The sequence below is a fragment of the Oncorhynchus keta genome, chromosome 30 (assembly GCF_023373465.1).
Source record: "Oncorhynchus keta strain PuntledgeMale-10-30-2019 chromosome 30, Oket_V2, whole genome shotgun sequence".
NCBI classification, from domain to species: domain Eukaryota; kingdom Metazoa; phylum Chordata; class Actinopteri; order Salmoniformes; family Salmonidae; genus Oncorhynchus; species Oncorhynchus keta.
Genome location: NC_068450.1, coordinates 42966178 through 42991088, shown reverse-complemented (window position 1 = coordinate 42991088; position 24911 = coordinate 42966178). Strand labels below are relative to the sequence as shown.

At 40.2% G+C, this 24911-nt stretch overlaps 1 protein-coding gene and 1 long non-coding RNA gene across 2 annotated transcripts in view; one reads left to right on the top strand and one right to left on the bottom strand.

Annotated features, from left to right (window-relative positions):
- The window catches only part of LOC118363643 (tenomodulin-like), a 112264-nt gene that overhangs the window by 50797 nt on the left and 36556 nt on the right, over nucleotides 1–24911 (top strand). The window lies entirely within an intron of this gene.
- On the bottom strand, nucleotides 7268–24207 carry LOC118363644 (uncharacterized). The gene is made up of 3 exons (XR_004821438.1): nucleotides 24140–24207; nucleotides 23288–23351; nucleotides 7268–7395 (listed from the first exon to the last, which is right to left on the bottom strand). It is a non-coding gene; the product is annotated as an uncharacterized LOC118363644 (long non-coding RNA).

The following is a 24911-nucleotide window of genomic DNA, read 5'->3' as shown; positions in this document are numbered from 1 at the left end:
AATGAACTAGTGTAGCCCAAAGCCATTTGGCATAGCCACATCAGGACCTAACATAAGGACAACTCAGAATATGCTATTATGTTCTTCTGAAATAGACTACATTTTCTTCATATCATGCTTCTTTAACCCTGTCTAAAATAAATAGATTTGTTGTGAAGTTGTTGGCTATATTACATGGATTCATTAGACTTGTAGATGTTCCAAAGGTCTGCATCAGCAGGCTATGTGTGAAAGCCAGGAGATGCTAAATGTGTTTCTGTTAATTAATGCTCAATTACCGTGAGACCGACAGTTATTTACTTAACAGACACTGGCTGATGAAATTTCGTGACCACCCCAGCCCTAATCATAACATTCCACAGTTATTGACATAAGACAGGCCTTACCCTCCCCGTGCGCTCTGCTTTACAATGGGTTTAGAGCCTAACTGGCATACATAAGCACCGTGTGAGTTTCAAATTTGGGGAAAATAATTTTTACCATAAAAATGCACTTTTTGATAATGGTGTTTTCCGCTAATGGAACTTTTGCGCTTATAGCCTACTGACGTGTGCGCTTTGCTGCACTTATTATGTGAAGAAATAGCCTAATAGTTTATCAGCATTTTCACCACCACGGGATGGGTGTCCCTAAACAGGGATGATTGTTGCTAACGTGACTAGAATTACATTGTATACAACAGCCAACTTTCCGGGACGTAGACATGTGTGATACGGGCAAAAAGCTGACATTCTTGTTAATCTAACTGCAGTGTCCAATTCACAGTATCTGTTACAGTGAAAACAAATGCTATTGTTTGAGGAGAGTGCACAACAACAAAAACATTTTATCACGGCAACTAGTTTGATACATTCTGAAGGTAAATAATGTACTTACATTCCGTAATCTTGCTCTGATTTGTCACCCTGAGGGTCCCAGACATAAAATGTAGCATAGTTTTGTTATATAAAATAACTTTATGTTCAAATGTAGGAATGTGTCTCTACAATTTGACCCCACTGCTGTCTCTGGATCCATACCCACGCCACCCAGCCATCTGTGAAAGTTAATGTATAAGCCAATGATCCATCATGTATGATATTCCTGGGAGTGTGTAAGCTGAAATGTTTTATTACCATAGCATGTTTGTATGTTCTCTATAGTTATGTACTTGAAAATGTATCAATTGACCAATTTGGCACATTTGGGCAAACTCCAGCCTGACAAAATATTGTGTATTTATGCAATTGTTTACTGAATCTGTCAGAAATTACACTGCTGCCATCTGGTGGCCAAAATCTAAATTACACCTAGACTCCTTTCTGAAAGTATGGCCTTTCTCAAAGATGATAATATTTTACCTGATCTAATGTGTTATATTCTCCTACATTAATTTCACATTTCTACAAACTTCAAAGTGCTGCCTTTCAAATGGTATCGACAATATGCATATCCTTGCTCCAGGTCCTGAGCTACAGGTGGGTAGATTTGGGTATGTCATGATCTCATTGCGTAAAAACTTTTTTTCATGCTAGTGGTGGTTGTATTCATTTGGGATCTAACGCATCCCACAACTGTCTCCGACTATGTTTGGAATATTGTGAAGGTGTAGGCTATATTATATGGATTTATTAGACTTTTTCAAAATGTAGATGTTCCAAAGGTGGAAGCCAGGAGATGCTAAATGTGTTTATGTTAATTAACAGTACAGACAGTTATTTGCTTGACAATCACCGGCTGACAACATTTTCTGACGCCACAGCCCTAGCCAGGTGCACCGGTTTGTGTCAAGAATCGCAACGCTGCTGTATTTTTCACACTCAACAGTTTCTTGTGTGTTTCAAGAATGGTCCACTACCCAAAGGACATCCAGCCTACTTGACACAACTGTTGGGGGGGGTGTAACTCAATATTATAATATTTGGAATATTTGTACACTCTGTATTTAGAGCCACTCAATAAACTCAATGCATTATTAAAAGCTACAGAAATGCATGCAGTAGGTGATTGAGTATTGCTGGGATCAGGTGGGTAGATTTATTCAAACTGATTCTCATATCGTGCTTTCACAATCAACATGGAATCGTGTTAGTCTTTGCATCTGTGAGAGTGGGGCCACTGAGGGCCCTTGTATGCCAGACTCTCCCATATGAAGGCCCAAGCTAGTGCTGACAAGTTGTGCCCACACACACAGGGGCCATGGCAACAGATCAGGGAGTTATCCTCATCACCACCACCAACCATCTGCAGGGCCTCAGTCAATGACTTCCCTTTATTGCATCTTCAAGGCAGCAACTTGGTGTGAACAACGTTTGAACAATTATGAGGCTGTAAATCTCACAGTGGTCACTAAGGTATTGTCCCATACAGTCTACCTTGTTCAAGGGATAGCATGTTATGTAAGTAAGTAATGAGGCAGTAGTGAAGGGAGTGAAATATTCAGCCCTGTGGGAACTGTTGTGCTGAGAATATCGATAGCATTGTGGAACATTAAAGGAGAGAGAGATATTTGCTGAAAAGATGGATAGTCGAGCTGGTGTAGATGTTCAATGGAAAGACATTGGGAAGACAGTGTTTTGATAATCATCCAGTTTCTTTGAAAGCTTGAGATTGCCAAGTCGTGATCACATATAATGTATTGTGCTCCTCTGCAACACATGCAGTTGACAAGCTTTGGAGCAAAATATGTAACTCCCCTACCCCTGTGGAGAAATCCCTACTTAAAAGTTACAAACCTGCTTGCTAATGACTGAAGTATCTTTCACGACCTCGCGCTACCATACAGAAACGCTTCATTAATAGTTCCTCCTCTGTGGAGAAAGAATGTCCGGTCCTTCTTAGCAGCTAATGCTGTTCACCTGGCTGTGGCATGGACAGGTGAAGTCGGAAATTTACATACACTTAGGTTGGAGTAATTAAAACTCGTTTTTAACCCTTCCACACATTTCTTGTTAACAAACTATAGTTTTGGCAAGTCGGTTAGGACATCTACTTTGTGCCTGACACAAGTCATGTTTTGTTTAAAAACAGATTATTTAACTTATAACTCACTGTACCACAATTCCACTGGGTCAGACATTTACATACACTGTTGCCTGTGGCTTTAAACAGCCTGTAAAATGCCCGAAAATGATGTCATGGCTTTAGAAGCTTCTGATAGTCTAATTGACAACATTTGAGTCAATTGGAGGTGTACTTGTGGATGTATTTCAAGGCTTACCTTCAAACTCAGTGCCTCTTTGCTTGACATCATGGGAAAATCAAAAGAAATCTGCCAAGACCTCAGAAAAAAATGGTAGACCCCCACAAGTCTGGTTCATCCTCGGGATCAATTTCCAAATGCCTGAAGGTACCACGTTCATCTGTACAAACAATAGTACACAAGTTTAAACACCATGGGACCACACAGCCATCATACCGCTCAGGAAAGAGACGGAGATGAGCATACTTTGGTGCATAAAGTGCAAATCAATCCCAGAACAACAGCAAAGGACCTTGTGAAGATGCTGAAGGGAACAGGTATAAAATTATCTATATCCACAGTAAAATGAGTCCTATATCAACATAACCTGAAAAAGCTGCTCAGCAAGGAAGAAGCCACTGCTCCAAAACCGCAATAAAAAAGCCAGACTAGGTCTCATTCCAACAACGGACGTAACACCAGCGAGTACTTAGCCTCCCTTGATAATTAAAAAAATTATAATAATATCCAATCAGCGTTGAGACAAACTTAGTGAATGGTCCTGGTGCACCCAAAAAAACTTGAATTGTTGCATCTCGTTGTGTTGTTATCTTCCAGTGGCTAACTAGCTTGTCCCTTTCCTAAATTAGCCATGGATGGAGATAGGGATTGGAATTGTGGTTTTACTTCATTCTCCATACTGGCCAATGATTATAACAGCGATTCTGATCCAACCATAAATTCATACATCGTGCCCCTGGACTGAGAGGATGGAAGTTCAATATGTAGCTAGATGTAGTAGGCTAATGTTAACTAGCTGGCCCATCGTTGCCCATGAAAGGAAGTTAGGCTAGCGAGCAAGTATTTTAGCCAGGTAGCCTAGGACAACAAAAAAACTCAAAGCATGTAACTACTGTAAGACAGAGTCATACACCGTTTGGGAAACATGAAAGAGAGGGGGATGGCATTGGCTTTTCTCTATAAGTAGGGTGAGTCAACGCGTTTTTTTATATGTACGCTCACACACACATAAATCAGTACCATGGACAGCCACATGATATTTAGCTTACATTAATTGGACTACATTGTTTTTGGTATATTTTAGCTGTCACTATATTAGACTAAGCATAGGTGATTTGATGACATTGAAATGTTGAAGTTGAAATGGTGCTGGAATAGTGGAGGCAGTTTCTGTTTTCTTTGCTACATCGGTAACTCTCCGGTGTTCTAAATCAATAGTTAAGTAAAAAAATATATATATTAAACCTTTATTTAACTATTAACATTAACTTGATTGAACATGCTGTTGGTCATGTAACTGTTTGTTACATGCAAAACACTTTGTGGACTTTACCAGACAGATGTTGCTCTCCAGTTTAGTGATGAAACAAAGGTGTGGTTGAATTTATTCTGCCAATGTCTTCTTATTCTCTCAACCTTAGGCCTATACAGTATATCATGGTGGCAAGGCATATGAACTACCACAACACATAGGTTGTAATATGGCTTTTTTTGGCTTCCCCAGTGATTTTGGGAGAGCAGAGGACACTCTTGTTGATTTTTTAAAGACGTGGTGTGGCCAGGAACCAAACCAAAGTGACAGAGAGGCATATCCACTGTAGAGGTGACACCCCCCCGATGGCTTTCCTAGGCTTATCATTCAGTGACTCTCGTGGACATTTACCTCAATATTTGGTCTGGCCAAGTTTGTTTGTCATTTATGGAAATGCATCAGTGTGTCAAAATCTTGGGGGGATGCCTTTGATGAATATTTCATGCTACATCAACTGTCCTTTTATTAGCAAAGATTGTAGGCTTTATTCAAAGAGTGGAAATGTATTTAGACCAAAAATCAGAAATAGGATTCATTCAATATGCTCCTCGTGAGGAAAATGCCACTCGCCGGCCATCACAGGGTAAAAAGAAAGCGAGAGAGAGAGAAAGAGAAAGTAGAGAAAGATTGTCAGTGAAAAAAAGAGAGATGAGAGAGAGAGAGAGAGAGAGAGAGAGAGAGAGAGAGAGAGAGAGAGAGAGGATAATAATAAATAGTTGTTTTTTCTTAGATTTTTTGTTAGGATCATAAAAACAAGTAATGCTTTAGACAACTGTGTCACGGTCGCTGAGTTTGCCAAACAATAGTGGGCTGACCATGAAGAGATGGAATTGGTCCCAAAGCCCCCCTTGTTCTACCCACACCTGAACATAGCTCTATTACAGGCACAGTAGCTCGTATCAAGGTGATTTATTGCCAGAGAGGGCTCAAGTCGTTTAAAATGGCTGTTGCGATTAGTCATATATGTTCCAGAGCTGAAAAAATGTGAACATAGGTTCTCGTGAAAATTTAAAGCAGCTGTAAACGGTAGTGGACCACAGCAAACGTGGCAAGCGGCTGAGAGTCACTGGGGAACAAGGAGAAAAAGTGTGTCATTACACTCCTTTCAGGAATTAAGTGGGGAAGAATAGAGTTGCGTTCAACATCTAGAGACCCTGCACACCAGCAGCCAAAACACCCATTTCATTCCAGGAATATAAATACAGTAGAACAAAATCATTTCTGAATGATGTTGAAATTGGTGAAATGGCTCTATAATAACCCTACATGTATGGTATTTTTGACTTCTTATTCTGGTCACAAACTGGTTGAAATTGTTTTTACTGATCAGAATATTATGTATTTTTCTGACCCCCATACAACCAGTTGGTCATAATTGTGACCTCTATACTGACCAGCGGGTCATAATTCTGACAACTATAATATGTGCTATATTATGTAGCCTACTGGTCATAGTTAAGACCTCATCATAACCTGGTAAAGACCACTACAGCTTATTCCCTATACACTCTTAGAAAAAAGGATTCCAAAAGGCTTCTTCAACTCTCCCGCATGGAAGAACCCTTTTTGGTTCCACATTGAACCCTTTTGGTTCCCATGTAGAACCCTCTCTGGAAAGGGTTCTACCTGAAACCAAAAGGGTTCTCCTATGGGGACAGCCGAATAACCCTAATTTTCTAAGAGTGTACTATAAAAAGTATTGCAGAGGATCAAGTTGGATATTGAAAACAGTGTTCATTACATTTCTATTTGTTTCCATAGTAACCAATTAAAGTTAACCTGCAACATATTCTTACATTTAAAATAGATCAAGCAATGGCAAAAACAAATCTAATCAAAAAAATGTATACATCTGCATAGAGTAATTGGTTCATAATTCACCCACAGAAATGACATGCATAGAAATACTGGGAATATATACTGGCCCTCTTGAAAGGTTGTGTGATGGGTCTGATCTGCAGTTAAAAGAATCAGCACATTACAACTTTATCTATTTGAGATTTTATAAGTAAACTAGAAAAGGCCAAAAACTTTGTGGAAACGTATTTCTATAGTACTAGTTGAAGAATTCTGTGGCAGTTACAGATTAGAGATGTCTTTAAAAAAGAGCAAATTGCTCATATTCATACTTTGCATCCTTCTCCAATACGCCCCAGGAGCCTATTTCAGGACTTTCCAGAGGTCCCGCAACACATCAACGTCCTTAGTATTCTGGCTTTCCATGACATTTACTGTGAGCATAAAACATTTAAAATATACATTTACGCATAATGTGGACATGCAGGACACGACATCACAGTAACGCACAGTAAAATATCTTTAACAGTCAGGATCTACTGAAAGTGGTAGCAAAGGCATGTTTGCTCCTCTGTCCCTTGATATTGAAGTGGGACATTAATTCAATCTGAAAAAATGTTAAGAAAGAGGATATCAAAATAAGACAGTAGTTGGTTAATGAAAATGTTTAACTCCTCTCTAAATGGTAAAGTTTAGCTTAAAGCTAATACATGCTGTAATATTCAAACAACTTTTTATAAACACCCTCTCCATAATTCTGAGGACATTGTCCCGGACAATCATGGGTAGCTGAATAGCTGAATAGCATGTTTCTTGGGGAATCCAGTCTCAGTGAGACCTGATCCAGAGAAAAAACGTTAATGATCATCTGCATAGCTAGTACAAGCCTAGCTCTTACAACGCTGGTTAGTAGGAATCAATACATATTGAAATCAGAGTATCAACATTTTGCACACAACTTACTGTCAATGAGTATGGATTTAAGGAGTGGTGGTTCTGGTCTCTCCTTTCCCTGGGATATGGCAGAATAGGTCACTCATAAATGAGTGGGTGGCCCAGAACTGCTATAGAGGCCATACATCGGGTCATTGACATGTTTCAGGAACTATAAAGACAGAGATGAATCATGATTAACCATTACCTAAGGTCTTCACTAAATTAGACTTAGCCTAGCAAGTACATTGACTATGTTTCCCCTCGTCAATCTGGCAGTGAGACAGACAGATGGAGAGAGATAGAGAGATAAACAGCAAAGCATAGGCTATTTCTTAGTCATCTAGCTGGATCATTTCTGTACTCATTCCCTTTGTTCCCTCCTCCATCCTTCCAAATCCAAGCTAGAAGATTCTTGCAAAAACAGAGAATCAAGAATTGAAAACTGCAGTTGAGAGGTGTAACGTTAGATAGTGTGTTAGTCCAAATGTATGGTATTGTCAAATACAAAATACACATAAATACAAGGATATCTGATGAATCAAGAAAATCTTAACATCCATATTGGGGGTACAAGTTTCAAGAATTAGCCTAGCTTGCTGTCTTACACACACAAACACTCAATCTCTCTCTCTCTCTCTCTCTCTCTCTCTCTCTCTCTCTCTCTCTCTCTTTCATACACACACATCTAGCATGACATGATGTCAATCTTTTCTAGAAGTTATTGTGATCATAATAATCATCTCTCTCCCCCTCTCTCACACACAAATACACAGTTAGCATGACAACATTGACATTACAATGTTTTCTAAAGTCTCTCTCACCCTCTCACCACACACACACACATTTACTATCATTAACTAAACAGAAATCAAAATGTCAAAATGTTAGTTAGCTAGCTATAACCAACGCCTACAACAGCTAAAAATGAAAATGTACCATGTCCATGGAGGATTAGCCAGAGAGCTAACATTAGCTAGCTAGCTAAAATTAGCCGGTTAACAAGAATAGGGGAGATCTAGGACTAACGTAAACTCACTCACTTTTGTACATCGCCTTGGTCCGTACAAATGACCTTATTTTAGCACCCAAAAAACGTAATATTTCCAGATCAACTGTAATGTCAATACCATTGTAAAGCACAATTTCTCCCCTTTCCAACGAATCATTTACATGACCCCAACGCTGCACGTTTCTGCATGATTCAAGAAGGCAATGAGCCCTGTCGGGTCTTTTTTTAAATGGAGGGTGGGGAATCGAAACTAATGCGTGATAGTGAGAAGGAGAGATGTTGTGTGGGAAATGTCTTTTTTTGACTCGATCTGTCCAACTTATCACCTTAGGTGTCATTACATACCTATTTGAAGGTTTGTGTCGAATTTGAATCGGGTTTTTAGGGCGGTGCTAAAGTGATCTTAGAAGTAAACAGCGGCTTTGAGAATGATGATCGCATGCAATGATGACGCAAAAAATTACTAGGTATCCCACCCTTACCCCCGTCACTGTCCATTTCTTGTTTTTAAACTATGAGAGAAGTGCTCCACCTGGTGGAGAGAGATTGTAAGACAGAAATAGTTGCTTTATGCGTGCTGTACGTTACGGCATGACACGTCACGATGTAACGGAGGGTCAGTTTTTTCAACTTTTCTCCAATACCATAGATCCATTACCATGTCGATCAATGCTTGAATAGAAACCTAGTTCACACCCCCGATTTTGAAGTCAACACAGTCGCTACAGTCCCATTACTTTTCTTTGTAGCCTCGTTTGAATGTTGCGGTTGTGCACATTTGTACGGAATGGGGTGAGTTTACGTTACCACTTAGCAGTCAAATGTTTGACATTTTTATTTAGCTACTGAAATGAAAATACAATTACTGCATGCATTGTTAATTGCTTAAAACCTTTAAGGAAAAATATAATTTTAATATTTTCAGGGTCAAATTCAGGTGCAATAATATTGGACTAATTGTTGATGAAAAATATATGCGCTAACTTTTTTTGACAACTATTTGACCGCAGAGAAATTTGAGCTTTTAACTATGCACATGTTTATATAGATTGGTTTCTCTTAATTGAGTAGCTTTTAGACAACTGGTCAGTAGTTTAATCAGATTTCAACCAAAAAACAGATATCAACCAAAATAAGATGTATTTTTCATGAAGAAGATGTCTTAATCAAATCAAATCTACATGTATTTGCCACATGTGCCTTATACAACAAGTGTATACTTTACCATGAAATGCTTACTTACAAGCCATTAATCAACAGTGCAGTTCAAGAAGAAGAAAATATTTACCAAGTAGGCTAAAAATAAAAAGTAACACAATAAGAATAACAATAATGAGGCTATATACAGGGGAGACCGGTCCCGAGTCAGTGTGCAGGGGTACAGGCTAGTTGAGGTAATCTGGTTGTGATCTGGTTGCATGACATCCCGATCAGATTCCAACCAGTAAAATACATCTATATCACATGTTATGAACACTGGGGAGGCCTTGTAATCAATGTACACAAGCATAACTCCCCATGTCTCATGACACCTATATGTAACCTGCATCTGGATTTCTCTTCCATATACCCACAAGGGTAATAGAGAGAGACAGCTACTGTGTGGTGTTATCTAAAGCTTTCCTTGAAAGACTGGTGCCATTTGTAGGTCTATCCCTTAGAGAAGAATTGGAGATTCTGGCAAGAAAGAATGCGTGTGTATCTGTCTGATTCATTGTACAATGTATGACAATGAAAATGTGTTTTGAAGAAAGCACCAGCTGTGCTGAAGTGAGTGTGCATTAGTGAGCTGATTTCCACTTTGAGGATTTACAGGAGTATTATTGCATTTTCAGCATTCTATCCGCCCACGGTAGCTGATTGGGTGGACTTTGACATGCATTCAACACATGTGAATGCCATCTGCACTCCTGTCTCCGCTGGAGTGGTTGAAGTTATTTCCCTTGTGGTTCTTCATTTTCCAGCAATATGTCCATAGGTACCTGGTTCGACTTTTTTTCTATCCATCTCTCTTGACTGTTTAATTTCTTGTGTTTCTCTGAATCTTCTCTGGTTTGTTTTTTCTCCTCTCTCTTCTTGTTTGTCTTGCGGTTTCTACCCACCTTCTGGTTGAACATGCTGAAATCCCCCATGGGAGAGAAGCGGAGCTGTAGATTGAATTCAGTGTCTCTAATTTGAATCATTCTTAAAGAGCAGAGGAAGAGTTGGTGGTGTTGGTGGAAGGGGAAAGTGTCGGGTTTCCATGTATAGAGGTTGTTTAAGTGGTTATTTTCAATGTCTCTAACAGATATGTCCATTTCCATCTGAGGAGGGGAAAACTCTAATAAAACAACATTGTGGAGAAGCGAGTGCAACCCTGGGGAGACATTTTTTTAGTTCTCATGTGAGGCAAGAGTCTTGAGCTCAGCTAAATCACCATGCTGCAGTTTTCTGGAGGACAAGGAGCTAATGGTGGGGCCTCTGTGTGCAAAAGGAGAAAAGAGAAAAGCTATAAGAGAGAGCTCGGGAAGTTTCCATTCCGATAGCTCACTGTTGGCAACCAACAAAGGCTGAACACTAGACTCTCCTCTCTCTCTACTTATACAGCTGTTTTGACTTTACGCTCCACCTTGGAGGAGTCTGACTAATTTATCTACCCAGGAGACCATCTTCCGTAGTAGTAACTGTGGTGCTTATGAATTTCCCATCCTTTTATACATCCACCCATTAAACTTCCTTCAGTAACAATGAGAGGTTCAAACGGCATGACTTGTAATTGGTGAGCTGCTGCTCACCGCTATCCTTCACCGGTCGGCCCTGTGCCACATGGAAGGCCTGCCCCCTGCGCCCTCTCACCCCCACAAGCCCCCCACACTAAGTGGCAGGCGTCACGGTTCTGCTCAAGTGGAAGGAAGCCTGTATCTCACAGCCTTCAAGTACAACTAGGGGACATGTCGTCATCAGCAGCGCATACACACACTCATGCACAACACACACATGCACCCTCTCCATCCTTTGAGTAATGTTCTCTGGTGTCACAGCCAGATAGAAGCCCCATTCACACAGACCTTCACTGGCCCCTTTTGTGGCTCTACGTTTGAAACCATCTGGGTAGAGGTTGTTGAGGACCACCTCGGAGATAAGGCCTTGCAGTGGTTAAATAAACAAGGCATTGTCAGGAAATGCTTCCACAATTCGCAGTGTCATGTTCATGCATTTCCCGCTGTGGAACAGCTTTTTTTGGGGGGTTTTTGTGTGTCAACTGATGATGGTGAGAGGCATAAGGATATGTGGGAAACCTGAGCCATTCTTAAGGGGAATGGGAGATACTGATGGTGGTTTTTGACAAGTGCAATAGGAGATCTAGCCCTCATACTCTGTAAAACTTTGATTCAGCAGGTTGTATGGAGTAAGGAAGGCAAATAATAATGTGTACTGTGACATTCATAGAATTAGGGTTAGGGTTAGACCACAAAATAATGTTTATAGAGCTGTTATCTTCCGAATAAACTCTTAAAGACCTAGTAATCTTTTACATCAGTAGCAGTCAATATTTAATCATCACTTTATTTAGTCTCATCTGAAAGTTATAAATTCTTGGTTATATTCACGAACACTGGCTAACAAGTTGAATCGACAATACAAAATTTGGTTTAATCATTCATTTACTAAATACCAAAATAATCACACAGAATTACATCTACACAGAATGGATCATACATTGATTACAAATTATGTCATAAAGGAAAACGTCCCTGGCGGACGGAACAGATATGACGGCTGGTTACACAAAGAAAGAGGGTTGGGTTTTGAATTAAACAAAGGGAGAAGCTATGCTATCATAAATACAGAATCGTATGCATTCTAAATAACTGACCATTTGGAGAAAGGAAAATGCAATAAATATTTACTCTGCGCTGCGCTTCAATAGGTTGGTCGTAGATGGAAGGCCGGGTTGCCCAGCAGGGATCTCTTGTCCTCTGAAAAATGTCTCTGGTGGTAACCTGGATATGTTGTAGTGTTGTTGTGTGTGTTAGACTGGATACATCGTCCGTCCTTTCCTATCCCACGTTTACAGCGGCTGCTGCTAACTCAACGGCTAGGAGGTATCACTTCTGGAGTGAATAAGAGTTCAAAGTTTATACCAAGTTGCCATACTTTTAAGCTCCACCAGAGCTGTTGCCAGAAAATGGAATGCTAATTTTTCTACCATAAGCCGCCTCCAAAGCTGTTTTAGAGAATTTGGCAGTACGTCCATCCAGCCTCACAACCACAGACCACATGTATGGCATTGTGTGGGTGAGCAGTTTGCTGATGTCAACGTTGTGAACAAAGTGCCCCATAAGCTACAGACAACGAACACAATTGCATTTTATCGATGGCAGTTTGAATGCACAGAAATACCGTGACGAGATCCTGAAGCCCATTGTTGTGCCATTCACCCGCCGGCATCACCTCATGTTCCAGCATGATAATGCAATAATGCAAGGCCCCATGTCGCAAGAATCTGTACACAATTTCTTGAATCTGAAAATGTCCAAGTTCTTCCATGGCCTGCATACTCACCAGACATGTTACCCATTGAACATGTTGGGGATGCTCTGGACTGACATGTACGACAGCGTGTTCCAGTTCCCGCCAATATAAAGCAACTTCGCACAGCATCGAAGAGGAGTGGGACAACTTTCCACAGAACACAATCAACAGCCTAACGTCTAACGTCAGTGCTGAAGTTTACTGAAAGAGTGCTGAAAGATCTGATAGAATGGTTGTTGTTATTGGGGATTTTCAAATGAAACATTTTTTTACAGGCATACATAGGTACGTTTTGAGTATCTGTTGTCAACACTGTTAGTGGCTTGTCAACTCTGTCACTGATGGAGTCAATCATTTTTTGTCAATATTCAGAAAAAGTATTTGAATCACTGTTCTGCAACATTTACTTAAACAACTGATGTGTTTTGCTATGCAGACCTAAGGGACAATGTTTGCCTTATAAATATTGTTTTATGTTCTAAATCTAGAAAAACATGCCAAAATGCTAACACAATTATCCCTGGAGCATTTAAGAACACTATAAAACAAAACAAAAATAAGTTGGAGATTTGTATTACCTATTTGAATAACCTAATCTTAGAAATAAACAATCAAGGCCATTAAACACTTGTTGGTCAATAATTGTAAAAATGAAATTATGTTTATAGTGTCTGACGGAGTTGACATGAATCCAGTTAGTTGCATTTTATGTTAAAAAAAACATGTAATTAGGAGGTTGTTCCTTTAGCTGATACTTTGGTAGATCAAAATATACACTGCCGTTCAAAAGTTTGGGGTCACTTAGAAATGTCCTTGTTTTTGAAAGAAAAGCACATTTTGTTGTCCATTAAAATAACATCAAATTGATTCTAAATACTTTGTAGACATTGTTAATGTTGTAAATGACTATGGTGGCTGGAAAAGGCTGATTTTTTAATGGAATATCTACATAGGCATACAGAGGCCCATTATCAGCAAACATCACTCCTGTGTTCCAATGGCACATTGTGTTAGCTAATCCAAGTTTATCATTTTAAAAGGCTAATTGATCATTAGAAAACCCTTTTGCAATTATGTAAGCACAACTGAAAACCGTGGTGCTTATTAAAGAAGCAATAAAACTGGTCTTCTTTAGACTAGTTGAGTATCTGTAGCATCAGCATCTGTGGGTTACATTACCGCCTCAAAATGGCCAGAAACAAAGACTTTCTTCTGAAACTCATCAGTCTATTCTTGTTCTGAGAAATGAAGGCTATTCCATGCGAGAAATTGCCAAGAAACTGAAGATCTTGAACAACACTGTACTACTCCCATCACAGAACAGCGCAAACTGGCTCTAACCAGAATATAAAGAGGAGTGGGAGGCCCCGGTGCACAACTGAGCAAGAGTTGTGCTTTAGAGTGTGTAGTTTGAGAAACTGACACCTCACAAGTCATCAACTGGCAGCTTCATTAAATAGTACCCGCAAAACACTAGTCTTAACGTCAACAGTGAAGAGGTGACTCAGGGATGCTGGCCTTCTAGGCGGGGTTGCAAAGAAAAAGCCATAACTCAGACTGGCCAATAAAAAGAAGATTAAGACGGGCAAAAGAACACAGACACTGGACAGAGGAACTCTGCCTAGAAGGCCAGCATCCCGGAGTCGCCTCTTCCATGCTCAAAGGGATAGTCAATGTCTGCTTTTTACCCATATACCAATAAGTGCCCTTCTTTGCGAGGCATTGGAAAACCTCCCTGGTCTTTGTGGTGGAATCTGTGTTTGAAATTCACTGCTCGACTGAGGGACCTTACAGATAATTGTATGTGTAGGGTACAAAGATGATGTACTCATTCAAAAATAATGTTGAACAGCCTCCCGGGGGGGCGCCGTGGTCTAGGGTACTGCATCGTAGTGCTAGCTGTGCCACCAGAGAATCTGGGTTTGTGCCCAGGCTCTGTCGCAGCCGGCCGTGACCAGGAGGTCCGTGGGGCGAGGCACAGTTGGCCTAACATCGTCCGGGTTAGGGAGGGCATGGTTGAGATATCCTTGTCTCATCGGGCACTAGCGACTCCTGTGGTGGTCCGGGCGCAGTGCACGCTAACCAGGTTGCCAGGTGCACAGTGTTTCCTCTGTCTGACACATTGGTGCGGCTGGCTTCCGGGTAGGATGCGCGATGTGTTAAAAAGCAGTGCGGCTTCGTTGGGTTGTGTTTCGGAGGACGCATGCCCTTCGTCTCTCCCGAGCCCGTATGGGAGTTGTAGTGATGAGACAAGATAGTGACTACTAACATTTGGATACCACCAAATTGGGGAGAAAAGGGGGTAAAAATGTTTAAAATAATAATAAACACTATTATTGCACACACAGAGTGAGTCAATGCAACTTATTATGTGACTTGTTAAGCATATTTTTACTCCTAAACTTATTTAGGCTTGTCATAACAAAAACGTTGAATACTTATTGAATCAATCATTTTATATTCCGAAAAACATAATTCCATTATGGGGTGTGTAGGCCAGTGACAAAAAAAATCAACATTTCATACGTTTTGAATTCAGGCTGTAACACAAGTTGTGGAAAAAGTCAAGGGGTGTGAATACTTTCTGAAGCTACTGCATTTGATAGCATTTTATAATAACTCCACTTAAATAAAACATTTATAATTGGTTAGTAAATAGTTTAGTCATTATCTATTAATTATTACTCCATTCATTCATAACATGTTTAATGTAGGTCCTTCTAAACTATTTACTAATCACTAGTTAAGTCTTTTTGTGCGGCCTCATCTAAAGGATGGGCTATTTATACTTTATAAATACTTTATGAAAGGTCTTATAAATGTTTTGAATGACCAGCATAATTTCTCACAAAATGCTAGACATGCCATTGATAGACATTCCAGCAGTACCTGATGCGCCTTAAGGTCTGACAATAGCCTAGAACATACCAATTGTAAAAGAATAACCACAAAACGCAGGATGTTTAAGGAAATATACATATATTTTTTGTACTCTTCAGATGAACTCAGGAATGGGGATGGAGACGGAGAAGTAGTTTTAAACTCAACGAGTTATTTACTGAAAAGTTCTACGCCTTTCAGTACTTTAGGAAGTCATCTAACAATTGACAGTGAACAGGATTGTGTTAATATTAAGGCAAATATTTGTTGGAAAAAAGTTGTCCCATTTTTCAAGAATCCCTGAGCTCGAAAACAGCAACATTTTCTCTCAGCCTCATGGCAAAATGTGTAAAATAGTATGAAATTGGCGAAACTGTGCTCTACGCCACTGCAGACAGTAAATTACAGTGCCTTCAGAAAGTATTCCTACCTCTTGATTACAGCCTGAATTCAAAATTGATCAAAAAAATAATTTTGCACACCCATCTTTACACAAAACCACATTATGAAAACTGAAAACATTTTTTTTGAATGTTATGCAAATGTATTGAAACTGAAATATAGAAATATCGCATTTACATAAAGTGAGTATTCACACCCTTGAGTCAATACGTTGTAGAAGCATCTTTGGCAGCAATTAGAGCTATGAGCCTTTCTGGATAAGTCACCAAGAGCTTTCCACACCTGGTTTGTGGGATGTTTGCCCATTATTTTTTTCAAAATTCTTGATCATTGCTGCACAATCATTTTCAGGTCTTGCCATAGATTTTCAAGTAGATTTAGGTCAAAACTGTAACTCGGCCACTCAGTAACATTCATTGTCTTGTTGGTAAGCAACTCCAGTGTAGATTTGGCTACATTTGGCAACATCGCTCCTTCCACTGGTCTTGCAATATCCAGGTCTCGGGCTCTCCGGCCAATCCCAGGGAAGCAGTGGTGCTAGGCTTGGCGTGTTTCGGATGGTTTGACATGACGGGCAGGATCTGGCTTGGGCTTCAATGTCATGGTCTAGTCCCAGCCACCAGAAATATCTACATGCTAACTCCTTCATCCGGACGATAGCACAATGTCCAGAGTGCAGCTCGTTCAGGATAGGTTTCCACAGCTTTGGCGGTATGATGACACCCATACCTCAGAGTCACTGTCAACTCCTTTCCCCGTGAAAGGTAAGGCTGGAACTCCAGTGGCGCGTCAGCGATGCATGACAGAACGCTTCTCATCACTCGGTCAAACACTCTGGACAGTGTTGGATCTCCTCCTGTTTCCTTCTTGATCTGGTGTGCTGTCACAGGTGTGTTCTCCACCATGTTGAAATAGATAATCTTCTGTTCACTGCTCTTAAGGCAGTCATGCGGAGGAGACCTGCCACGCGCTTCAGACCTCCGGTACTTGATGTCATAGTTATGAGAACTAAGAAGTAGCACCCATTCTGCTTTCTGCCAGAGTTGGTATGCTGGAGTACCAAAGATAGCAAGGTGAACCTCCATCTGAACAGGTAGGTGTGGAACTTTTTGATCCTGAAGATAATACCCAAGCTTCTTTCTCAATCTGTGGGTATCTCACCTTCACGTTGCCTCGAATCCAAGACGCAAAGACAATGGGATTCTCTTCTCCTGTTAGTCGGTGTGATATGTGACACGATGGCCCCAACTACATATGGGGAAGCGTCGCAGGCTAGTTGAATTTGCAAGGATGGGTCGAAGTGAGTCAACACTGTCTTGTCAATCAACATTGCCTTTGCTTTCTAGAAAGCAGCGTCACACTCATTTATCCACGATGAGGTATTGTTCTCTCTCTGAAGCTCATGCAAAGGCTTCAGCTGCGTCGCCAGCTGTGGGATTAACTTGCCGTAGTAGTTCCAGAGGCCAAGGAAAGACAGCAGCTGGCTGACATTCTCAGGAGCAGGAGTCTCTGCAGTCGCTGTCATTTTCGATGGGGATGTATGGAGACCGTTGGCATCAATCACATGGCCTTAGTACTTTTCAAGGTTTATCCGATGCTCCTGTGACTAGGATGTCATCAAGGTAACACTGTACCCCAGGGAGACTGTTCAAGATCTAATCCATGGCCCTCTGGAACAAGTCAGATGCCGACGTGATCCAAAAGGCAAATGGCACTGTAGACTCCCCTATGGGTAGTGATGTGAGGTACTTCTGTGACTCTTCTTCTACATGAATCTTTCCTATTTTGTTGCATTACAACCTGTAATTTAAAATATTTTTTATTTGGTGAAGTGAAATAAAAATTAAAAATACACAGAAAAGTGGTGAGTACATATGTATTCAACCCCTTTGCTATGAAGCCCCTAAATAAATCTGGTTCAAACAATTACCTTCAGAAGTCACATAATTAGTTAAATAAACTCCACCGGTGTGCCATCTAAGTGTCACATGATCTGTCACATGATCTCAGTTCATATATATATACACCTGTTCTGAAAGGCCCCAGAGTCTACAACACCACTAAGCAAGGGGCACCACCAAGCAAGCGGCACCATGAAGACCAAGGAGCTCTCCAAACAGGTCAGGGACAAAGTTGTGGAGAAGTACAGATCAGGGTTGGGTTATAAAAAAATATCCAAAACTTTGAACATCCCACAGAGCACCATTAAATGCATTTTTTTTTTTAAATGAAAGAATATGGCACCACAACAAACCTGCCCGTTCATCTCAATTTGGTTGAGGTTGGGTGATTGTGGAGGCCAGGTCATTTGATTCAGCACTCCATCACTCTACTTCTTGGTAAAATAGTACTTACACAGTCTGCAGGTGTGTTGGGTCATTGTCCTGTTGAAAAGCAAATGATAGTCCCACTAAGGCCAAACCAGATGCAATGGCGTATTCCTGCAGAATGTGGTGGTAGCCATGCTGGTTAGGTGTGCCTTGAATTCTAAATAAATCACAGACAGTGTCACCAGCAAAGCACCCCCACACCATAACACCTCCTCCTCCATATTTACAGTGGGAAATACACATGCGGAGGGAGGTCAGCCGTTGATCCACACGGAAGTTGGAACCAAAAATCAGATCTAGCGTCCATTGCTTGTGTTTCTTGGCAAGTCTCTTATTATTATTGGTGTCCTTTGGTAGTGGTTTCTTTGCAGCAATTCGACCATAGAGTCCAAATACACGCAGTCTCCTCTAAACAGTTAATGTTGAGATGTGTCTATTACTTGAACTCTGTGAAGTATTTATCTGGGCTGGTAAAGCTAATGAACTTATCCTTATACAGAGGTGTCATGACGCTAGCCCTTTCAGTGAATTGGCTAGTAGAGATTTGAACACCCCCCCCATTCTGTTAGTGGGGGCAATTTTCCAACCACGTTGTAAATTCGTTGTAAATTCCTTGCAGACACTCTTGTCTCCCTGACCATACAGTATGGGAGAGAGATGGTCACAGTAGAACAAAGGCACAGCTACGATCCGGTCCATTTTGTTTCATGTTTGTGACCTCATGAAAGAAAATACAGCCACATTACCCTTACTATGTTTGTACAGGTTCCTCAGTTATGAGGCTTGCATCTAATTCTTGTATAAAATGAATAAGTAAAGATGAAACTATTTGCGAAATGATGTAATGTGATGTTAACCTTTAAAATGAAAGAATTGGCCTTCCATGTAAAGTTTAACGAAGTCTGTAGCCATGCCCAAGTGAATAGACATTGGTTGGAAATGATGAACCAACCTATTTTCCATTCTTGAATAAAAGCCTCCGTGACGAAAAGTCACCTCAGTTCTAAATATCGTGAGGACTTGTCCTCACATTTAAAAAGGGCGAATTCTAATTTCAACCATACAGGCCAGAAAACGTGAGAGCTTGTTCTACATGTGAAATGTTATGAACTCTGAACTATTGATCACTCAAGAAGAAGTCCAAGATTACAGACTAACAGACTGCAGCTGGAAAGGTTGCAAATCTAGTAAGAACATTAACCGATGCAGAAAACCACAACATCTCACTCCATGACAACCCAGAAGAATCCACAAAGGACAATGGCGACCTCGACTGGGCAAACCAGAGCCTCACACCACCAGCTCAACTATCAAAGTCAGCTTCATGCAAATACAATGCATTATCTTTCTCTGAATGAGCTATCGTTAGTGGCATATGTATCTATGTGAGAATAGCTTCCCATGTCCAGTAGAGACCAAGTCTACCTTCCAAATCCCCCCTTCTCTACTCTCTGAATCTATCATGTTATAACCAAACTGTTTGTGTTTATAGTCCACTAGGGATGGTATTTACTGTATAATGTCATTATGTATTGTATATTCTGTATTTGATGAATTAGTTAGTAAATTAATAATTGAGCCAATTTGTGTATAGATGATTCATAAGTAAAGGCTGGCTTTGTGCAGATAACCAAGAATTTTACAACTTTCAGATGAGACAGATATTAGGTAAAGAATAATTAATGACTGAGTGCTTTTGATATAAAAGATCTTCAGATCTTTAAGAGTGGATTCGGGTGATAGCCGCTCTATATAAACTAATGCGTCCATGGTGCCATAGGTTATTAAAGGTTTAATTCTTGCATGGTTTAATTCAATCACGTAATCAATTAAACGTTAGGTAACCAATTTGATAAAATTGCTTGTCATCACGTTAATGAAGTCAGAGACACGACAGAGGTAACTCTGGGTCTTCCACTGACCTTCATGTCTTAAAGTAATGATGGACTGTTATTCTCTTTGCTTATTTGAGCTTTTCTTGCCATAATATGGACTTGGTCTTTTACCAAATAGGGCTATCTTCTGTATACCCCCCTATTGAATTTCCGCCTGACTGACAGGCCCAAAGTAAACTGCCTGTTAGTCAGGCCCAGAAGGCAGGATATGCACATAATTGGTAGCATTAGCATTGGATAGAAAACACTTTGAAGTTTGTATACATTTTTTAAAAATGTATGAGACTATAACACAATTGATATGGCTGGCAAAAATCCAAAGAAAAACCAACCAGAATGTTTTTTATAATGGAAGGCTATGGGTCCTATGCAATTCTAGCTCCCAGAATGCAATTCCTATGGCTTCCACTAGATGGCAAAAGTTTTTGTTTAAGGTTTCAGGCTTGTTTCTTCCAAAATGAGAAAGAATTTGGAGTTTTGGAGTTTTGTTACAAAGAGTCCCAGTGGAAAATCAGTCTGTCGGCGCGCCTGCTTATTTTTCTTTTCTATTGAACATACTTCTTTCAGTATGAAATATTATAGTTTATTTACATTTTAGGGTACCTGAGGACTAAATTGAAACATAGTTTGACTTGTTTGAACAAAGTTTAGCGATAGCTTTTTGGATTCCTTTGTCTGCTTGTTTAACGAGAGGATAACTGAAATCGATGGCGCCAAGTAAACTAGACTTTTTGGGATATAACAAAATGACCATTCATGTTGTAGCTGGGACCCTTGGGATTGCAAACAGAGGAAGATTATTTATTTAAGCGCTATTTGTGATTTTATGAAGCTGATTGAAAGATATATTGATGTGGGGCGCCGTCCTCAAAGAATAGCATGGTATGCTTTCGCTGTAATGCCTATTGTAAATCGGACAAGGCAGTTAGATTAACAAGAATGTAAGCTGTAAAGATACTTGTATGTTCAGAAATGTTTAATATTACGATTATTTATTTGAATTGCTTACCCTTCAATTTCACCGGATGTTGTTGACAAGCCTTAAGAAGGAAATCAATTCCATAAATGAACTTTATAGAAGGTGCACCTGTTAATTGAAATGCATTCCAGGTGACTACCTCATGAAGCTGGTTGAGAGAATGCCAAGAGTGTGCAAAGCTGTCATCAAGGCGAAGGATGGTTATTTGAAGAATCTCAAATATAAAATTGATTTTGATTTGTTTAACACTTTTTTGGTTACCATGTGATTCCAAATGTGTTATTTCCTAGTTTTGATGTCTTCATAATTATTCTACAATGTAGAAAATAGTAAAATAAAGAAAAACCGTTGAATGAGTAGAAGTTCTAAAACTTTGTGTATATCATGAGTAAGTATATAATTTGTATTTATTGTTATTTGTAAACCTTGCCATAAAATAAGCAGCAGCAGTACAAAACCATAGCTAGACTGGTACATTGGACGGCACATTACTCACTCGCCAGAAACAAAATTGTAGACCCGCACCAGGATGGGAAGACTGAATCTGCAAAAGGTAAGCAGCTTAGTTTGAAGAAATCAACTGTGGGAGCAATTATTAGGAAATGGAAGACATACAAGACCACTGATAATCTCCCTCGATCTGGGGCTCCATGCAAGATCTCACCCCGTGGGGTCAAAATGATCACAAGAACGGTGAGCAAAATCCAGGAACCACACGGGGTGATCTAGTGAATGACCTCCAGAGAGCTGGGACCAAAGTAACAAAGCCTACCATCAGTAACACACTACACCACCAGGGACTCAAATCCTGCAGTGCCAGACGTGTCCCCCTGCTTAAGCCAGTACATGTCCAGGCCCGTCTGAAGTTTACTAGAGAGCATTTGGATGATCCAGAAGAAGATTGGGAGAATGTCATATGGTCAGATGTAACCAAAATATAACTTTTTGATAAAAACTCAACTCGTCGTGTTTGGCGGGCAAAGAATGCTGTGTTGCATCCAAAGAACACCATACCTACTGTGAAGCATGGGGGTGGAAACATCATGCTTTGGGGCTGTTTTTCTGCAAAGGAACCAGGACGACTGATCCGTGTAAAGGAAAGAATGAATGGGGCCATGTGTCATGAAATTTGGAAACCTGTGGAAACCTCCTTCCATCAGCAAGGGCATTGAAGATGAAACGTGGCTGGGTCTTTCAGCATGACAATGATCCCAAACACACCGCCCGGGCAACGAATGAGTGGCTTCGTAAGAAGCATTTCAAGGTCCTGGAGTGGCCTAGCCAGTCTCCAGGTCTCAACCCCAGAGAAAATCTTTGCAGAGTTGAAAGTCTGTGTTGCCCAGCAACAGCCCCAAAACATCACTGCTCTAGAGGAGATCTGCATGGAGGAATGGGCCAAAATACCAGCAACAGTGTGTGAAAAAGACTTACAGAAAACGTTTGACCTCTGTCATTGCCAACAAAGGGTATATAACAAAGTATTGAGATAAACTTTTGTTATTGACCAAATTCTTATTTTCCACCATAATTTGCAAATAACTTCATTAAAAATCCTACAATGTGATTTTCTGGATTTTTTTTCTCAGTCATAGTTGAAGTGTACCTATGATGAAAATTACAGGCCTCTCTCATCTTTTTACTTTTTTGCCCCACTGTATATCCCAGACAATCCTGAAGAATAGGACAAATAGACAAGTGAATATAAGTCTGTTATTGTGTCTGTAGCAGTTTGTATGAATGAAATACATAAAATACATGTTGATGTTAAATGGCTGCGAAACAGAGATAAGGAGTATCTTGCTGTAATGTCAGGTAAGGTACCACTGAAGGCCCCAGTATTCAGTCTGGCAGCTGGAAGCATATGTGTCCCCATTCAGGCTCATGTCACAGCATGCATAGGCCTGATGGAGAGATGACGTACCTTTCATCACCGAAGCCATGTTAGTATTTACTGCACATGTTGCTGAACAATCACACCATTCTGTTAGTGTTATTGATATAAATGGGCAATTCACATACAATATCCAGTTCATAAGCATTGACTGTAATACCTCTAGAGATCCTGTGGCTGTCTGGCAGCGTTCTACTTTCTTGTCATCTTACTCCCTCTTCTACCTGAAATGCAATAATAACATGAATAACAATAAGCCTAGTCAGTAATTTGGCTAACTAGGCTAATTAGACACTTGTAAATATGCACAAGACTATTCAGCCATAATTATACCAAAACAATGCAGCCTAATTCTTGTCAACTTTTTCAATCAATAAACAGGCAGTGTAATTAAGTAGTTTGTCAAAAGAGTTCAAAAGTCATTAAGAAAAGTATTTGAAATATAGCTAGCAAATATATTGTTTTAGTTTTTCTAGAATCCCAACATCATGATGTGATGATGGTGGGAGTTTTTCCCCAATTCTATACTGAACAAAAATATGAACTCAACATGCAACAATTTCAAATATTTTACTGAGATACAGTTTATAGTGTAAGGAAATCAATCAATTGAAATAAATTCATTAGGCCCTAATCTATGGATTTCACATGACTGGGCAGGGGTGCAGCCATGGGTGGGCCTTGGAGGTCATAGGCTCACCCACTGGGGAGCCGGGTCCAGCCAAGTTTTCCCCCACAAAAGGGCTTTATTACAGACAAAAATACTCCTCAAGGTACACCTGTTCAATCAGCTTATTGATATGCCACACCTGTTAGGTGTGAATTTGTTTTCCCCTCGCATCTAAAGCTGCCTGATGAAGCTAAGTTGCCAGTTGATAGTAATGCTAGGATGAATGTCAGAAGCCAGTAGCTAAAGTTAATTAGAAATGTACCATTTATATTTCATTTGATGAACAAACTACTGTTATGTGTTTTCACCCAAGAAATCAATGTACACATAAGAGATTATTACCTTCAAGTAGATAGCTTTCTTCTAGTACTTCAGGCCGAGTAGCGTTAACATTGCTCTGTTCTTCTTTGATGGGGTTTAACGACGGTTGGCATCCATTGTTAAGGGTGCATTACCGCCACCAGCTGGATGGTGTATTGAATAAGAAACTTAATAAAAACTTTCCGGGAAAGGGGTAAAACGACATCATACATAGTAAAACACGTCAACTAAAAAACATAAAGAATAAGAAGGCTCAGGGGCCTGTGATGGGGCTACATTCACCGGCAGGATTCCTTGCACTGCCTCGGCTGTAAAAACGTGAAGACCCTAAAAAAAATTCAGCTACATTCACAATGATTCCAATTTTCTTAGACTTCTTCTCTGCTTCTGCTGTACAGTTTATGACCATTGCAATAAATAATGCAAAGTCCACCTTTTTAATAACATGTAACATTTCACTATCCCTCGGTTGATGAAAAACCATCACTGGTCTTGTTGACTCTACTACCATTGCTTCTTCCCCGCCTCTCGTTCCTTCCAATTTTCTCACCGCCTCCAGATAGGAGACACACTGGACACTCCTTACCCTTGCCACCTCACAGGGCACTCCAATAATTCAGGTGCATGTTCACCTCCACAGTTGCAACATTTCCCTTCATCTAGCATACGATATTCTTCCCTTCTGCACACACTTGACACATGACCAAATCTTTTACATGTATGACACTGAAGGGGCTTGTGCACAAAAGCTCTTACAGGGTATACAATGAATCCTAACTTGATATGAGAAGGG